General features: G+C 41.9%; 1 long non-coding RNA gene across 1 annotated transcript; it reads right to left on the reverse strand.

Moving 5' to 3' along the window:
- Positions 1–12,675, reverse strand: LOC138756594 (uncharacterized). Its single transcript, XR_011353177.1, has 3 exons — positions 12,394–12,675; positions 7,806–8,147; positions 1–166 (listed from the first exon to the last, which is right to left on the reverse strand). It is a non-coding gene; the product is annotated as an uncharacterized lncRNA (long non-coding RNA).
- Positions 12,676–18,966: the final 6,291 nt, after the last annotated feature.

Here is an 18,966-nt window from a genome sequence, read left to right on the forward strand (position 1 = left end):
TCAGTTCTGGGATATGGAAATTGCCACCACAAGTTCTCTGCCACCAGAGGGAGAAAGACTTCAGACGAACCTTTTTACTTGAAGTAAATGTCCGTGACATCATGTTACACAGACAGCAACAAGTGGCACCACACTCTGTTCGTCCACCTTTCAGGTGTTTGAGGGGCTGTTGGCAAAAGAGCAAAGGCTGTGTGAGTGATATTGGTGTTTTACATGAAGGGAGTTAAGACTGGACAACACTGTGGATATAAAGAAAGCAAGAATATTAAGAAAATTGAGCTCTGTTTACTGTTTTATACACACACACACACACACACACACACACACACACACACACACACACACACACACGAAGTGTATTCACTGCGTCCTCTACCTCAACATGACATGTTCTTATTTTTACTCCAAATTGTTCTAGTTCTTGTCACGGTTGGTCTTTAAATGGGATTCATCATCACAGCCCACCTTTTGTCTTCCATGTCTCCCATAATAGAACCCAGTACTCACAAACTTTTGGCTAGTGGCCTTATTGACATGAGTCCTTGCTTTCAATGTGTTGGGAACATCTATCTCCCCTAACTTCAACACCTGGAACAAAAAAAATATCTTAAATACTGTATTTTTTTTAAAGGATAGGTGGTGATTTTTTAAAAACAAAATTCTGCTATAACATTATAGGGACTGCAAGCAAAAGGGAAACTGGTTTGTGCAATGGGTCAGTGTTCTCGCCTTTCACTGCAGACGTTCTGTCAAGTATCCATTGGTATTATGGTTCCTGCAGTAGCCTGTAAAGCATATGCCTCACACCAACACTTATCCTGTTCAGAGTAAATACTCAGTGACTGAGTACATTCAAGATCAAGATAAATAGGATTTTAGATGTTAAAGGGATCTAGATTAGTGCCACAGAGTACAACTGAGGTAAAAGATATAGGTGACAGCACACACTAACTGAGAAGCTGGCCAAGCTAGGTACAACATTTACGAGTGCTTGAAACTCATGGGAAAGAAGACACTGATAGAGTGCTGGAAGGTGAGATTAATAACTGGGGCAGCATGGTTGTCATAGCGATTAGTGCAGTGCCTTTACAGTGGTAGGGCCAGTTCAGGGTTCGAATCCTGCGCTGGCTGTAAGGCGTTGGTATGTTCTTCCTGTGTCTGTGTTGATTTTACCTGGGGGCTCTGGTTTTCTCCCACTGTTCAAAGCATACCGTTTGGGGCGGGGGGGGGGGAGGGTGTAGGTTAATTTGGCGTAAATTGGGCAGCATGGACTTGTGGGCCGGAATAGCCTTTTACCATGCTGTTTGTCTAACTTTTGAAAATTCAATAAGCTGAACGGTCAGTTTCTATGTGCCATAGTCCGAATCTATGATCTTGTTGACTGGCAGAGCAAACAAGAGGGAGAAAATGGTTGACCCCTGCTTCTATTTATTCTTTATATAGTGTCCTCCTCCCAACATTCAAGGCACTTCTGACTTCTATGTCTCTGTACTGCAACCCAGATGTTGGAAATAGCTTGGTGATCCATTGGTAATGATCTGATGTGCTGCGGACTTGGCACTCTCTTCAGTGGCAATTCTGGTCATGCTGAGTCAAGCAACTAACAAACTCCAAACGTCAGGAACCTGACTCAGATATTCACAAAAAATTTAAATTCAGATTAAAATTTGTTTTCATTTACATTATTTCATTATATATTTTTAGTGTACGGGAGGTTAAAGTTTTTTTTTTAATTCGTTCGATTTTTTTCTAACGCAGTCCATGCAAGCTGTGGCAAGGCTCTGTTGGTAAGGAGTAAGATTAAATCATTAAAAAGAGGTAACAAAGAAACAAAAAATATAGCATTATTTTGGGTTGTGTTAAGAAATGGCAAGAGTAAAAGGACACTATTGGCAGTTATACACAGTCCTCCGTAGCTGGGATGTGGACAACAAATTACAACAGCAAATAGAAAAAGCTGTCATAAGAGCAAAGTCATCGGGGATTTTTACATGGAAGTAAATAGGGAAAATCAGGTGGAGACTGGATCTCAAGGAAGAGAATTTGTAGAAAGCCTACGTGATGGCTTTTTAGAGCAGCCCACTCTGATCGGTTGGATTGGGTGTTGTGTAATGCACTAGATCATTGATTCTCAATCTTTTTCTTTCCATTCACATACCAATTTAAGTATTCCCTATGCCATATGTGTTCTGTGATTAGTAGGAGATTGCTTAAGGAGGTATGTGAGTGGAAAGAAAAAGGTTGAGAACCACTGATCTAGATGATGAGGGTGCTTGGAGGAAAGGAACCATTAGGGGGCAGTGATCACAATATGATCGAGTTCACTTTGAAACTTTACAAGGAGCTTTATTGCGACATGAGAGAGGAACTGGAAGGGAGCCCTAGTTGGGAGGACGGCAGAGCAGCAATGCAAGAAATGAGGATGGTGCATGATAAATAGAGGAAATATTCCAATGGAAAAAATTCACAACTGTGGCTGACAAGGGAAGGCAAATCCAATGTAAAGCAAAAGAGAGGGCATTCATGGAAGCAAAAATTTAGTGGGAAAATAGAGGATTGGGAAGTTTTTAAAAACTTGCAAAAGGCAACAAAAACAGAAGGAGGAAAAAGATGAAGTCTGAAAGTAGGCTAGTAAATGGTATCAAAGACTATACAAAAGGCTTCAAGTATGGAGAGAGTAAAAGAGGTGACAGTAGATACAAATCTGCAAGAAAATGATGCTGGAGATACAATAACTGGAGACATGGAGATGGCAGATGAGCTCTCTGAGTATTTTGTATCAGTCTTCAATGTGGAAGACATTAGCAGTGTGCAAAGGTATCTGGGAAGGGCAATGAAAGTAGTTGTTATTTCAAGGGAGAAGGTGCTCAGAAAGCTGAATGGTCTCAGGAGCAGACGGATTCCACCCTCGTGTTCCGAAAGAGGTAGGTGTAGAGATTGTGGAGGCATTGGTAATAGATCAGTGGTTCTCAACCTTCTTCTTTCCATTCACATACCAGTTTAAGTAATCCCTATGCCATATGTGTTCTGTGATTAGTAAGGAATTGCTTAAGGTGGTATGTGAGTGGAAAGAAAAAGCTTGAAAACCACTTTTTTAATCGTACTTAATTGAATTGTTATGTGCACGGTTTCATAACTCCAAAGGAAATGGGCCAATGACAATTTTTCTCAAGCAAAATATTTCAGTAACAATTGGGTCTAGAGCAATGATTCTCAACCTTCCCTTCCCACTCACAGAGTACCGATGGCATAGGGATTACTTAAAGTGGTATGTGAGTGGAAAGGAAAAAGGTTGAGATCCATAGATTCTGGTATGGTCCTGGATTTGTAAATTGCAAATATCATCCCACTATTCAAGAAGGGGAGGCAGCAAAAAGCCTGATGTGAGTGGTTGGAAAGATTTTGGAGTCAATTGTCAAGGATGAGGTCACAGAGTACTTGGAGGCACTTGACAAGATCAGCCAAAGCCAGTCTACTTTTCTTAAGGGAGAATCTTACTTGACAAATCGATTGGAATTCTTTGAAGAAGTGACAAGTGGGCTAGATAAAGGAGATGCAGCGGATATATTTCGATTTTAAGAAGGCGTTTGATGAGATGCCACACATGAGGCTACTTAATAAGAGTCCATGGTATATCAAGAAATGGACTAGTATATGTACAACATTGGCTGATTGGCAGGAAGCAGAGAATTGGAATACAGGGATCATGTTCTGGCTGATTGCCTGTTGCTGGTGGTCCACAGGGGTCAACGTCACATCCTTTTCTTTGTTTGTTTTACATCAATGATTTAGATTATGGAATAAATGGCTTTGTGGCCAAGTTTCCAGATGTTACAATGAAAGGTGGAGGAGTAGGCAATGTTGAGGAAATAGAAAAACTGGAGAAGGACTTAGACAGATTAGGAAAATGGGCGGAGAGGTGGCAAATGAAATACAATGTTGGAAATTGTAGTGTCATGCACTTTGGCAGAAGAAATAAATGGGCAGTCTATTTTCTCAATGGGGAGAAATTTGAAAATTCCCAGATGTAAAGGGACCTCTGAGTTCTCATGCATGTGTCGGTGGTGAAGGTGGCAAATGTAATATAATTCAGGAGGCATCTAAGAGTAGGGATGTGATGTTGAGGCTTTAACAGACACTGGCGAGACCTCACTTGGAGTATTGTGAGCAATTTGGGCTCTTCGTTTACGGAAGTACGGGCAGGTTCACAAAGATGATTCCAGGATTATCGTATGATGAATGTTTGGCCGCTGATAGCCTTTACTTTTTGGAATTTAGATGAAGGAGGAGGGATCTCATTGAAGCATTTCAAATGTTGAAAGGCATGGACAGGGCAGATGTAGAAATGTCCCCTGTAGTGGAAGAGTCTAGAACAAAAGGGCTTAACTTCAGGGTTAAAGGGTGCCCACTTAGAACAAAGATACAGAGAAATGTCTGTAGCCAGAAGGTGGTGAATCTGGAATTTGTTGCCTCAGGCAGTCCAATCATTTTTCATATTTCAGGCAGAGATTGATAGATTTTTGATTAGCCAGGACATCAAAGGTTATGGAGAGAAGCCTAAGGAAAATGGATCAGCTCATTATTGAATGGCGGAACAGACTTGATGGTGCTGAAAAGCCTATTTCTGCTCCTTTGTCTTACATGTTAATCGAAAATGTATTCATGCTCTGCTGCAGGTAAAACTACATTTAATGAGGGGCTGAGAGCGTGATGTATCGGATTGAGCAAGAGCAGGCCCTTACAACAAGTTCCTATCCAAATCCACCCAGTAGCATTTAATTGAAGGTACTTAATGAGCCAGGTGCATAAATCCTCCCATCTAGAACATAAACTGAAGAAGGTCGAAAAGTAATTGCAGTGCTCTAGCCCAGAGCCTAATGGCATCAAAACATTCAGGCTTGTTTAAAAGCTACAGAACTTCTTTAGATGTAGGGCTTTGTTTCAGGTTCAAACAGTTCTGCACCCTTGGGCATTCAAACAGTATAATTTTGTAAACCTGCAGTTATATTAAAAAAATATATAAATGCTGCACATTAATACACTCTACCAGCTTTTAATAGTCGTTGATCCTGTCGAAATCAGCTCAATTTAAACTAAATCTGGTAGGAATGTTGAATCTTGCAGCATTTTATGTATACAAGAGATGAAGGAAAGGCTGTGGATGCTGTCTACATGGACTTTATTAAGGCCTTTGATAAGATCCCACGTGGGAGGTTAGTTCAGAAGGTTCAGACACTAGGTATCCATGGAGAGGATTTGAAATTGGGTGAATGGGAGAGGACAGAGTGTGGCAGTGGTTGATTACTTCTCAGACTGGAAGCCTGTGATTAGTGGTGGGCCTCAGGGATCGGTGCTGAGATCATTGTTGTTTGTTGCCTATATCAATTATCTGGATGATAATATGGGAAATTGGATCACCAGGTTTGCTGATGCCACTAAGACTGGAGGCATTGTGGACAGCGAGGAAGGTGTTCAAAGCTTGCAGAGGGATCTGAACCAATTGGAAAAATGGCCAGAAAATGGCAGATGGAATTTAATGCAGACAAGAGTGAGGTGTTGCATTTTTGGAAGGACAAACCAAGGTAGGACATACAAATGATAAGGCACTGAGGAGTGTGGAGGAACAAAGTGATCTGGGAATACAGATACATAATTCCTTGAAAGTGGTATCACAGGTAGACAGGGTTGTAAAGAGAGCTTTTGGTATCTTGGCCTTCATAAATGAAAGTATTGAATACAGAGTTGGGATGTTATGGTGAGTTTGTTATGACATTGGTGAGGCCAAATTTGGAGTATTGTGTGCAGTTCTTGTCGCCAAACTACAAGAAAGGTATCAGTGAGATTGAAAAAGTGCAGAGAAGATTTACTAGGATGTTGCCGTGTCTTCAGTAGTTGAGTTACAGGGAAAGATTAAACAGGTTTATTCCTTGGAATGTAGAAGAATGAGAGGAAATTTGATGAGGTTTAGAAAATTATGAGGGTATAGACAGAGTAAATGTGAGTAGGCTCTTTCCACTTAGATTAAGAGAGATAAATACATGACTTTTGGGTGAAAGGGAAAGGTTAAGGAGAAACATTAGAGGGAACTTGTTCACTCAGAGAGTGGTGGGAGTGTGGAACAAGCTGCCATCTGACATGGTAAATGCGGACTCACTCTTGTTTTAAGAATAAATTGGATAGAGGGGTATGGAATTGGTGCAGGTCAGTGGGACTAGCAGAATGATGTTTTGGCACAGCTTGAAGAGCCAAATGGCCTGCTCTCTGTGCTGTCGTGCTCTATGGTTCTGTTCTATGGAGAGAGTTCAATTGAGCAACAGGACAATCAATAGTAAACCTAATTTTCCTGCAGCTGTTTTACCTCCATTTTCCGAAACTGCATGTCTGGAATTTGAATGATTAAAAGATTTAAGTCAAAGCACATTTTGTGTTCGATGACATATTTGTGAGGGAAATGATACCTTGCAATAAAGCCACCTGTTTTCTTTGTACCATTGCAGCTTGGTATTATGTTTTGGGTAATTAATTGAGCCATAAATAGATTTGTTTACTTTTCCAACTATGCTTTGATTTTTTTTGATAATATATTCTTTAAAGCTATAAACCCTTCAATCTAGAAATGATGTTGTTATTACTGCAATTGACAGCTGGGCTCAGTGGTCACTCTGGGAGTCAGACACACAATCTATTCTGGTGTCTCAGTGAAGTACCAAGCACACGTGCATTGTTGGAAGGTTGTTTTTCCCCGTGTGAAGCTTAAATGAGGGGGATTTGCCTGTGCGCTGCACGTACAATATCTCCTAGCATTTTAAAGCAGGAGCTTCTTTTTGATGGCTTGGCCATTATTCACCTCTCCAGCAACAGAAATCATCTGTACACTCTTGTCACTAGTCCGTGCCCGTCTTTGCTGGTACCAGTTGGCTGCCAAGATTGTCTCCTTCATTGAGTGTCATGTGTTTGGTGAGAAGATAGTGAGCTTTATAAATACTGCTCTGTTGACAGAGACAGGATGTTTTTCCAGATTTCACAAATACTGAATCTAATTGTTAAACTTTGATACTTCCTCTCCTGTTTGAAGCATTGGTGATGTATAAACACAGACGTTCTTTAAACAATTTGTAAAATAATTTATCCAATCTCCGTAATTTCAAGGAATAAAGCAAGAAAATGCTGGAAACACATCATCGGTGGAAAGAGAAGATAAAGAAGTGTCTTCACCGTGAAATGTTTGTTTTGTTTTTGCCTCTCCACGGATACTGTCTAACCTGCTGAGTCACACACAGGATATAAGAGCAGAAATAGGCCAATCGGCCCATCGGGTCTCCTCCACCACTTAATCATCTGTCACTCAACCATACTCCCCAGGCTTCTCCCCGTAACCCTTGATGCCCTGACTAATCAAATACCTGTCAATTTCTGTCTTAAGTACCCCCAACAACCTCGATTCCACAGCTGCCTGTGGCAACAAGTTCCACAGACTGACGACCCTCTGGCTAAAGAAATTTATTCTCATTTCTGTTTTAAACTGGCGCCCTTTTATCCTGAAATTGTGGCCTCTTGTCCTAAACCGTCCCCCCCCCACCATCATAGGAAACAACTTTGTCACATTTACTCTGCCCAGGCCTTTCAGCCTTCAAAATGCCTCTGAGATCCCCCTCATCCTTCTTAACTCCGACGAGTTGGCTGACGAACGTTCCTCATACCCTAACCCATTCATTCCTGGTATCATTCTAGTCAATCTCTGAATCTCTCCAGTACAAGCAGATCCTTTCTCAAATCTGTATGCAGTACTCCAAGTGAGGACTCACCAGCGTCCGAAAGAGTCTCAACATTACATCCATTTCATTTCACCACTTTAATCTTTTTCTTTCCAATTCCCAGCATCTGCTTTTTTTCATTTTCAATTCCTGTTATTTCAGGTGTAGGCTTCCTGGGCAGCCCCCACCAAACAGAGATCAGGATGCACATACACGTCACCACTTTTCTCATGCACAATTTCTTCTTCCCTTCTGCCAGCTGGATGCTGAATGTAAATCTTAGCTGGTGGACTGTTTTGTAAGGAGTTGTAAGGCCTTATGATATTTCACTTCTTCCAAATACCAGGAGATTTTCCACGCTCCAGGCCATGAAAGGGGAAAGGTTGGATCCACCTAGAAGAGAAGTAAGCAGTTGAAGGTCATTCAGCCTCCTCCCCACCCCCCCCCCCCACCCCCATGCCTGCTCTGGCATTCAGTAAGATCTTGGCTGATCTTCCATTTCATTTGCAAGACCACCTCCCTTGATGCATCAACCTCACTCTCTCTTGGATATATTCACTAACTGAATCCCCACCATCCTTTGGATGGAAAATTCCAAAGATTCAATACCTTCTGCGTGAAGAAAGTTCTTCCCATCTATGCTCTGAGTGGTCAATCAGATATTGTGGAACTCTGACCTTTGGCCAGAGGAATATTTTAATTTAATTTCATTTATATTTTAAAAAAAAAATTAGGGATACAGCAAAGTACCTCTTGCCCACGAGCCCATGCAGCTTAAATATACCCATGTGAGCAATTAACGTACTAAACCCATATATCTTTGGAACATGGGAGGAAATGGAAGGAAATCCATGCAGACATGGGGAAAACATACAAACTCCTTACAGACAGAGCCAAATTGGAACCTGGATCACTGGAACTGTAATAACGTTGTACTAACTATGACACTAACCAAGCCGCCCATACTATTCCTGCATCTATCCTGTCGTGCACCATTTCCCCTGCTGGTCAAGTCTGATGACTTCATTTCCCCCTCCTTGCGTGCACTGATCCACCCACCTATTGGCTTTCCTGCTGAATGATGACGGCAGGATGAATGGCAGTTGAGACTGTAATGTGGATAGTCTGGTTGTGGCCCCAAACCCTGCATGGAGAACTTCCCCAATACATCATGTAAAAAAATTGGAATTGTATGCTTTCCATTGGTTTATCCTTTCCTGTATTATTCATGACCTTGTTGAGAGAGATGGCATAATTGAATTTTAGGGACAATTGCAGCTTCTTCAGGTTTTGACGCAACAGGATTCACTCTAGCACCTGCTAGTTGGGGCTTCAAGACCCACTAATGAACTCAATATCATCTCTCGAGTCCTACAAAGTGCTCTCTTGATAAGAGGTACAGCCCTCGAAATTGTTCCATACAGAGAATATTTCATCTTCACCTCGATGCCAGTTTTCAAAATCAAAGACACCCAAGTTCTTCAATGGTCATCAACACAAATGTTTTATCTCCATGAAACAGCCCTGTAACCCCCTCCTATACCGTCTCCACTATCTGATTCTCGTTCTGCTCCTTTAAAAACCGAGCTTTTCATCAAGTGGGCAAGGAATTCAGTTTTTTTTTCCCAAACAGAAGTCTCTGTGTGAAAGGAGAATTGCAGCTTAAAAGGTTTGTTTGTATTTCAAGCTTAAACTCTACCAGCATATCCAAGATAAGAAATGGCAGACTCCAATATCTTCTTATAATGATACGCAGCTGCTCTAATCCTACAGGTTGTCTTGTTTATTCTGCTCTCACGTTTGGGTTCAGCAGGAAGCTCTAACGCGCCTGAGATCTTGATTCGGTTTGACTTGAATGTGATGAAATAACAGACATCTCAACTCTTATCAAATACTTGTTCTTAGTTGAGCTCTCTGTAATCAGCCCATGGGATCGACAAGGGGCCAGCAGCAGATGAGTAAATGCTATGCAATTTTTAACTCCTTTTCAAAGAGAAAGGGATTTCTCCCCCACTCCCACCCCCCATTTGTGAATGGGACACCAGTCAAAAGAACTCATCTTTCTTTGTAATTCTTTAACTTCTATAAATGCTTTTGATGACTTCAACATTTTTTGCCGATCCTCAGCTTTTTGTTGATCAAGTACCCTGACTTTGAACTCTATTAGCCTACCAATACTGCTGCGGATGCTTTGGACACAAATCTAACTCTTCAACGCAGTGGGGCACAACAAGGACACTTGTTAGAAGGTTCATTTTCTTTCAATGACTTTTCCCTTATTCGGATCTCCCTTTATTTTTACAGTGCCTTCTGAGTGCACTAATATCCTCAAATGAGGATATTAGACAGCATAATTTTGGAGATTCACGTTTCCAAGTTTGGTTCAACTGGGTTCCCTCTAACAATTAGGGCTCAAGACCCACTAAGGAATTGAATGTGTAATCAGTGCGGAGCTGTAGCATGGAAACACGTCTTTGTTGGAAGTGCAGTCCTGGAGGTTGTTCCTGCTTGGAATGTCACATTAACCAGAAGTCAATACAGAGTTCAAGTTTATTTGTCATCTGATTGTAGGAACGAAACAGTGCTCTCTGGTCCACGGTCTGGAGCAGTGAAAACACAAGTACAAATATAACATACATATACACAGTATATTAAGTAATATTAATAAATTAGAGAGTCACGACGAGTTTAGCAGTCATTGAGCAGTATCATTACCATGGGAAGAAGTCTGGTTCTGGCTGATACTTCTGTACCTTTTTCTCAATGGGAATAGCTGGAAAATATTACGTGCTGGGTGGTAGGAGTCCTCGTTGATTTTGCATGCCCTCTTTAAACAATGAACCTAATAAATCATGACAATTGGGGAGATGGAGGGTGACCTCTCTGGTGCTTTTATGGTCCTGTGGATTGACCTCCAATCCGATGCTGTACAGCAACTGTACACACTGTGATGCAGCCGGCCAGGATGCTCTCGTGAGAGCCACTTGTAGAAAGATAACAGATAGTGGCTGGTAGCCTTGCTCACATCAGTAAGTGCAGTCACCGTTGTGCCTTCCAAACAAGTGAAGGGATGTCATCTGTCTAGGATGCCACTTATTAAGGAACTTCGTGCTCTACACTACCAAGCTATTAATGTGCAGTGGAGGGTGGCCATCACTGGTCCTTCTGAAGTCCATGATTATCTCCTTTGTCTTGTCCACATTGAGATGCAGGTAATTACACGAGATTTTCCACCTCTTTGTTATTTCTGATCAGGCAAACTACTGTCATGTCATCTGCAAACTTGAGACTGTTGGAGCTGGATTTAGTGATGCAGTTATGGGTCAGTAGCGTAAAAGGAGCAAACTAAGCATACAGCCTTGAGGTGCACCCAATGCTTCATGAGATGGAGCTCAATGTTCTGTTACCAACCTAGGACAGACTGTAATCTTTCTGTTAAGAAGTCCAGAATCAAGTTACAGAGAGGGGAGTTGACTCCCAGTGAAGACAGCTTTGGTACCAGAGGTGGAGAGGGTGAGCATATTTAAGTTTCTGGGAGTCACTATCTCAGAAGATCTTTCCTTGACCCAATACACCAATGGCATTGTGAAGAAAATGCATTAGCACCTCTACTTCCTCAGGAGATGTGGTATGACATCAGAAACCCTGGCAAATTTCTACAGAGGTGTGGTGGAAAATGTGCTGACCAGCTGCATCATGGTATGGTATGGGGACACCGATATCCCTGGGCATAAAGCCTGCAAAAGGTAGTGGGCACACCCCAGGACATTACAAGCAAAACTCTTTCCACTATTGAGTACATCTACAGGGAACGGTGTGGTCAGAGAGCAACTGCAATCATCAAGGATCCACACCACCCAGCACATGCTCTGTTCTTGCTGCTACCATCAGAAAAGAGGTCTAGGTGCCTGAAAACTTGCACCACCAGGTTCAGGAACAGCTGCTATCCCTCCGCCATCAGACTCCTCAGCAGCAAACTCAATCAGGGACTCGTTTAAGGATTCTTACTTGTGCATTTTATTGATTTTCTCTTTTAAATTCTCTCTATGTTGCCCAGTCAGTTTGATTACATTTGTTTCTGTTTACATGTGTAAGCTGTGTACAATTGTTTGTATTACGCTATGAATTAGTGGTAATTCTGCCGCTCCCTGCAGGAAAAAAAGTATCTCAGAGTTTTGTATGTTCTCTGACAATAAATCTGAAATGCAAAACACTGAGCTGGTCAATGCACAGTAGCCTGGCATATGAGGTGTTATTCTCCAGGTGGGTCAGGACAGAATGGAGGCAAATAGAGGGACAAGCATTGTTAGAGGAACGGTTCCATCTTGGGCAAATTAAAATGGGTCCAATGTCTCTGGGAGATACACTTTAACACATTCCATCTGCATACGCTCTAATCATTGAAGACCAGTGCCACTGGCTGGTTGTCATTGAGGCCAGTTATTTTCACCCTCTTTGGTATCAGGATGATGGTGGCCACCTTGAAACCCTTGGGGACAATGGACTGCTGCAATGACGTTGTGAAGATCTCCATAAGGACATCCATCGGTTGGTCTGCACAGTCTTTCGGTACCCGACCGAGTATGTTGTCAGGACCCACTGCCTCGTACGTGTTAACCCTTGATAGGATTCTCCTCACCTCTGCTGCGGCTATGCAAGAGGTTTGTACTTCAGGAGGAGACAGAGCTTTCTTTGGTGTCTGACTGTTCCTCTTGTCAAACCATGCATAGGAGGTGTTCAGACAGTCCAGAAGGGATGCATCAGTCTCGTTGAATCACAAGGTTGTCTTCTGATTTGTTATTGTTTTGATACCTTGCCACGTGAGCCTCATGTCACTGGTGTTGCAAAGCTGTCTATGAAACCCAGGCTTTGCCTCCCAGATTGCACAGGAAAATTCAGCCCATGCTAATCTTACTGCCAATTTGCCTTCTGGCCTGAAGGCATCATCTCTGTATCCAAATATAATTTCTGGTTAGCCTTTGTTGTGTCACATTTGATCGCTGTGTCATCCTTGATGCACTTTCTAATACAGAGATTATTAAGACAGCTGACAAGATCAGTGGGGTCTCCCTATACTGTATGGATGGCATTCACCAGGTATGTTGCTTAAATAGGGCTCAAACAATTATTGAGGATCTTGACCATCCATCACACAAGATCTTTGACATTTACCATCAAGTAGTATTAGAATCAGAATTTATTGTCATGAACAAGTCACGAGGTTCATTGTTTTGCAGCATCATGGTGCATACGTTCATGTAAACCACCTTACAAAAAATAAATAAAAATAGTTCATGAACAGTAAAATTAAGGCAGTGTCTTTGGTTCATTGATCATTCAGGAACCTGATGGCAGCGGGGAAGAAGATGTCCTGGTGCCATTGAGTGCTCATCTTTCACCACCTGTACCTATTTCGCGACGCTAGCCAAGGGAAGAAGCCTGGGTGGTGGGGATCCTTGAGGATGGAGGGTGCTTCCTTAAGACAGCGCCTCTCGTAGATGTGCTCGATGGAGTGATGTCTGGTGTCCATGTTGCCGCAGGAGTTTTTTTTTTCTTGTCCTGACCATTGGCACCTCTGTACTAGACAGTGATGCAACCAGCTAGAATGCCCTCTACGGTACACCTGTAGACATTTTCAAGAGTTTTCGGTGATGTAGCCAATCTCCTCAAACGCTTCACAAAGTATAGCCGCTGGCAAGCCTGCTTTGTGATTTCAATGACAAGGGGGCTCCATGACAGATCCTCGGAAAGGAAAGCACTCAGCGGCACAAGTGCAAGTTCTTCCTCACTGCTGTCAGATTCCTGAATGATACATGAACCAAAGACACTGCCTTACTTTGATTTCTCATGCACTATATTTATTTTTGTAGGGTGGTTTATATGAATGTTTGCACTGTGATGTTGCAGCAAAACAAGAAATGTCGTGACTTGTTCACGACAATGAATTCTGATTCTTTTTGACTAAACTTGATAGTAAATACTGAGTTCCTCCTCTCACTCCTCCATGATCCTGAAGGAATACATTTTGTGGATACCTCATGGCGCAGTTAGTATAGTGGTCAGCACAACACTGTTGGAGCTCTAGCGACTGGGGTTCAAATCTGGCACTGTCTGTAATGTGACAGAATATACATATGTTTTGGGGAGATAACTTGGGGCAGGGTTTTAGTGTAGGTCACATACAAACACTTTAAAACAGATCTTCTTTATAATACTGGAGCTCTGCTAATGTTAGACATATCGGCTCCAGAACTTTTGCAGAAGCATTGGAGAGTGCCCAAGAGACTTCACTAATGGATTGTTGTTTACAAAAAGGCAATAGATGAAAGAACATGTGGTTTTGCAAACAGAGAGAGTCAAACAGGCTTTCTTTCAGAGAGAGAGAGAGAGAGAGAGAGAGATCAGTTATGCAGTTTTACAGTCAGCAGCAACTGGAACAGGACAAGCTGGCAAGCTTGTGGAAAACCCCATTTGGAAGATGGGTTGTGAGTGCTTAGTTCAGCCTGGTCAAAGCCCTTGTGATTCATGCAAGAGGAGAGGTCTGCCTGTCTAATGTTTCACTTGAAATAAGAGAAACAAAAAGGAACTCTGTGGTGATCTGAAAGAAAGAGGTTATCATCTGGAGAACCCTGAGGGGGCAAGTTTCTTTGGAAAGTCACTGAAGTGGCTGATTAAAAAGGAATCAATTGTGGGTGTCAACGTACAATGAATCTCTCTCTGAAAACCGAAAAGAACCTTCCTGAGTGGTAACCATTTACCTTCCAAGCACCAAAGCCTGGTGAATTTTATAAATGTTAAATTTTGTGCACAGTATAAGAATTGACTGCAACCAGTGAACTTGGAGGAATGAGAAGTAAGATTAGACTGTGAATCAAAGAACTTTTTTGAAACTTACACACACGTGCGCTTAGAATTAGAAGGGGGTTGTTAGGTTAATTAAGTCAATAGTGATAAGTTAAAGTGTGATTCTGTTTTCATGTTTTAAGATAATTAAAAGCAACTTTTGTTTAAGTAACCATTTGTCTTGGGAAATATCTACCGCTGCTGGGTTTTGAGGTCCTCTGGGCTCATAACAGTAAGAAATTTGTATGTTCTCCCCCTATCTGTGTGGGTCTCCTCCGGGTGTTCCAGCATCTTCCCACCCTTGAAAATATTCCAGGTGTGTACGTCTGTTCAGGCGGCACGGGCTCCTGGGGTGAAAGGGCCTGTTACCGTGCTATATGTCAAATTTAAGATTTAACGTTTAAATTTAAAATGCAAAATGTAAAATAAATGTGAGCAGGGCTTACAAGATCTTGCATTTACATTCTATCAGAAGAACAATGTGAATACTCAAATTCTTCCTGAGGTTTATCATTCACCACCTTACAAGATGGAATCCATTGATATCCCCAATGAAACATCAATTACATCAGATAGCAAAAGATTGATGATTGTGAAATTGAGATTGCTTTAGACTGCCAGGAGATGTTTGCAGATAAATCTGATGATGACAGAAGAAAACGACAACAGTGCCATGTTCTATTGAAAGCAACATTTTGGTTAAAAACGGTATTACATGGACTGTCTTTAATCATGTGTTTCATTCCGTTTTATTCCCTATTTCTCTGTCCATTTTCCTCCTTCCAGGCCTGTTTGGTCTGTACTTTATTTTGTGCTACTGTGGCATGTGTAGTTCCCTTTCCTGTTGTATTATCTGCCTGTAAAGTTATTTTAGACTTCCACGATCTGCAATTTTTGTGGTTTAAAAGAGATCAGATATAATTTTGCTGAGACCTCGATGTTGAGCAATTGGACCACCGTGGCCATGTCATTGGTAGGTTTTATGCCACCAGAGAAAAGCAAGAGTTGTGTCAATATCCACCTCAGACAGGCTGCTGACCATGTCCATATGATCAGCTCAGTATCTGGAGTATAATAATATTTCATTCAGTTCCAGTATCATCGAACCCCAAAAGATATCACCAGTTCCCTCCTTGCAGAATGATGGAACTAATCAGTAGGTCAGGTAACACCCATTAAAAAAGAAACATAGTTAATGCTCCAGGTTAAGGCCCTTTCATCAGAACTGGGGGAGAAAAAGAAACACAAGAAGCCATGCGCAGTCTAAATTACAGAGAAGGAAGCGAGGTGGAGAGGGCAGCAGGAGTGTGTGAATGAGCGAAGACCAAGAGAGACTAAGTGGTAAAGGAGGTGCTGAGAGAGGGTGGTGAAGGCATGTAAATTGAAGCTGATCTGGGTGGAGAAGGTGGAAGCGAGAGGAAGGTGGAGGTACCAGCCTCCTCACCCTCTTTTATGAGGCAATAACTGAGTATATTTGCCAGTCTTAAGTAACTCTGTGCATTCCTGCTGTATGGTTTTGCGGCTGTCAGTGCCATCCCAAATGCTCCTACAGTTTGAAATGATAGGCTTGGAATGCTCATGAGCGAGTAGCAGTTTTCAGGGAGATTTTGAGAACATAATAATGCAAGAAATCGGAGCATCTGGTCCATTGAGCCTGCTCTACCATTCAATGAGATCATAGATGATCTGGCCATGGATTCTGATCCACTTACCCATCTGTTTGCCATAACCCTTAATTCTCCTGTTCTTCAAAAATCTATCTGCCTCTGCTACTCCCTTCGGTGGAGAATTCTGTGGATTTACTGCTCTCTGGGAGAGGAAAGAACTGCTTATCTCAGTCCTAAATCTACTCCCCCAAATCTTGAGGCTACATCCTTTAGTACAGGTCTCACCTACAAGTGCAAACAACCTTCCTATTTCTATCTCATCTATTTCTTGCAGTATTTTATATGCCTCTATAAAACACACACTCATCCTTCTAAACTCCAGTGAGTATAGGCTCAGTCTACTCAACATCATAAGTAACTCCCATCATTTCTAGAATCTATTTGATGAACCTCATCTGCGCCACCTCCTAAGCCAGTCTATCTTTTCTCAAAATTGCATACAGTACTCCAGTTGTGGTTTCAAAACCTTCCTCTTAAATTCAATTCCTCTACCAGTGAAGGACAATGTCCCATTTGCTGCCTTGAGTACTTGCTACACCTGCAAACTACTCTTCTGATATTCAAGCACAAGAACCCCATACCTCTTACATGTTACAATTTTTCACGATTTAAATTATGCCAATTTTTTTTCTTTTCAGACCCTTGCCCACTTATTTGACCTATCTATATCTCGAGGAGACAAGTTCAATAGGTTCAAGGTAAGTTCGATGGGGCAGGAATGGGCAAAAAAGCAGTGAATCTTCCAGGGCAATTTTGTTTGTTAAATTTTGAACAGGAAATTAAAAAGGGCAGTGTGGTGTTGGGAGCAAGAAGGTTGGAGGCAGCGACAGGGAGATCACCTGAAGCGATGAGTCTTGGAGAAGAAGCCCTGATGAAGGTTCAATATTGTACATCATATACATGAAACTCTTTTTCTTTTGTTTGCCCTGTAAATAGGTAGGGGGGTCCAGACCTAGATCCTGCAGTTTTCAGGTTTGATCGAATAGGATGTCTTATGGTTTGAAGGATGAGCTTTGTCTTTCTCATACCTTATATAAAATGTATCTTAAGGTAGGGGCCCATGTATAAAACAATAACAGATGCAAGATGGAGGAATGGTGATAATGTTAATTACTGTTCTTTTAATTTTACTCAAAATATGGCCTTCACTCTGAGTTCCTCAAGAATTTAGTGTGTTTCTCCAGCTTTCCAGCATCTGCCATCTCACTTGCTTGCCTCAATTAAAGCTTGGGGATTGTTTATAAGTTATCCACATGGATTGCAATTACTTAAGGTGCTTTTTGGTTCTCTTCTCTGATTTTAAATGGTGAGGGTCCCCTGATTAATGCTTTACAACCAGATTACAACATCCATCCATCTGGCACTTATATAATCATAGTAACTGGAACACTCTTCTAGACTGGGCCAACCACTATTTTCCTCACATTTCCACGGTCATTCCCATGGAATTGAGGATGACCAACTTATAATGGTGGTTCGTGGGTTCTGAGGTGTGTGGGAGCTGCAATCTTGCGGGGTGATTGATAACCAGATGGAAGTCCACTCCCTCCTCCATTTATACATGGCCTCTGAGTTCCTGGTGCATGGTCTAATGCAGTGGATTAAGGGTGATCAGGATCTCAGTGCTGGAAAATTAGGGTTTGATATGAGGGCCAGCGCTGATGTTGATGATGAAATGTCTTGCAGCTGTTGGGATTGCCCATGAGAATCCTGACATTCCCAAACATCTTATTGCGGAGCTGAAGTTGCCTGTGTGCGGTCCCCTTTAACACAGGTCAGCCAGTGAACAGCCAGCACAAGGGCTTCACAGGACAAGGAGCTAATCCAGTGGCAATACAAATGAGGACTTGGGATCAGGCTGATAGGAATTAATGTTCACACAACATTGTGGGCCAGATGTAGCGCAGAACATAGGGTTGCATTGGAAGAGCCAAGGTATGGAGATTGCATGGATTGGCTGGGGGGCACCAATTTTAAATATCCATATTTTTTTATTTTCTGCAATTTATTTTGCCATTTGCTTGAGGCTGCCGGTTGCTTGAATTCTGGATAACAGGAATTTTACTGTACAATTATATCATTTAAGTTGAGAGAAAAGAATCGTGAATTTTATAAATTAAAAATGTTTTTTTTAAGGGTGCTTTATTATTGGGCAACTTTGATGCAATCCCAATGAATCAGTTTTACATTTTACAGTTGTATGACTGGGGTGCTTTCTAATTCATGGTGAAAGATCCTCCACAGCCAGAAGTCACACAGAGATTATCAAGTTTAATTTCCTTCTTCGCAATTTTTTTTGACAAATCCATTCCATTGGCCGTTTGAATAAGTAAATATTATCTGGAATGCATTCACCTATGGCAGTGTTGGCGCTATTCTTTTTTTAAACCTGGACTGGCGTGCAGCGAAGAGACCGTGCCCTGAGCTCTCAGTATCATGTCAATGAAAACAAAGTTGACCTAACAAAGGACGCAGCCTGTTGCTGTGCTTTGACGTCAGGCACCAGAGAGTGTTTGGTTTTGGCACAGATCTCCCCTAACTACGCTAAATGATGGATAGATTGAAGAGCAGGTCTTTCACTTCATCAGTACAAATGCCACAGAGCATGAGAGCATTTACTCGAAGCTTGGAACTCACTCTGGTGACTCTATGAACCTAAATCATGTTTGGAAGATGGGAAGCTTCGCTCACTCCAATAAATC

The sequence above is a fragment of the Narcine bancroftii genome, chromosome 3 (assembly GCF_036971445.1).
Source record: "Narcine bancroftii isolate sNarBan1 chromosome 3, sNarBan1.hap1, whole genome shotgun sequence".
Lineage (NCBI taxonomy): Eukaryota > Metazoa > Chordata > Chondrichthyes > Torpediniformes > Narcinidae > Narcine > Narcine bancroftii.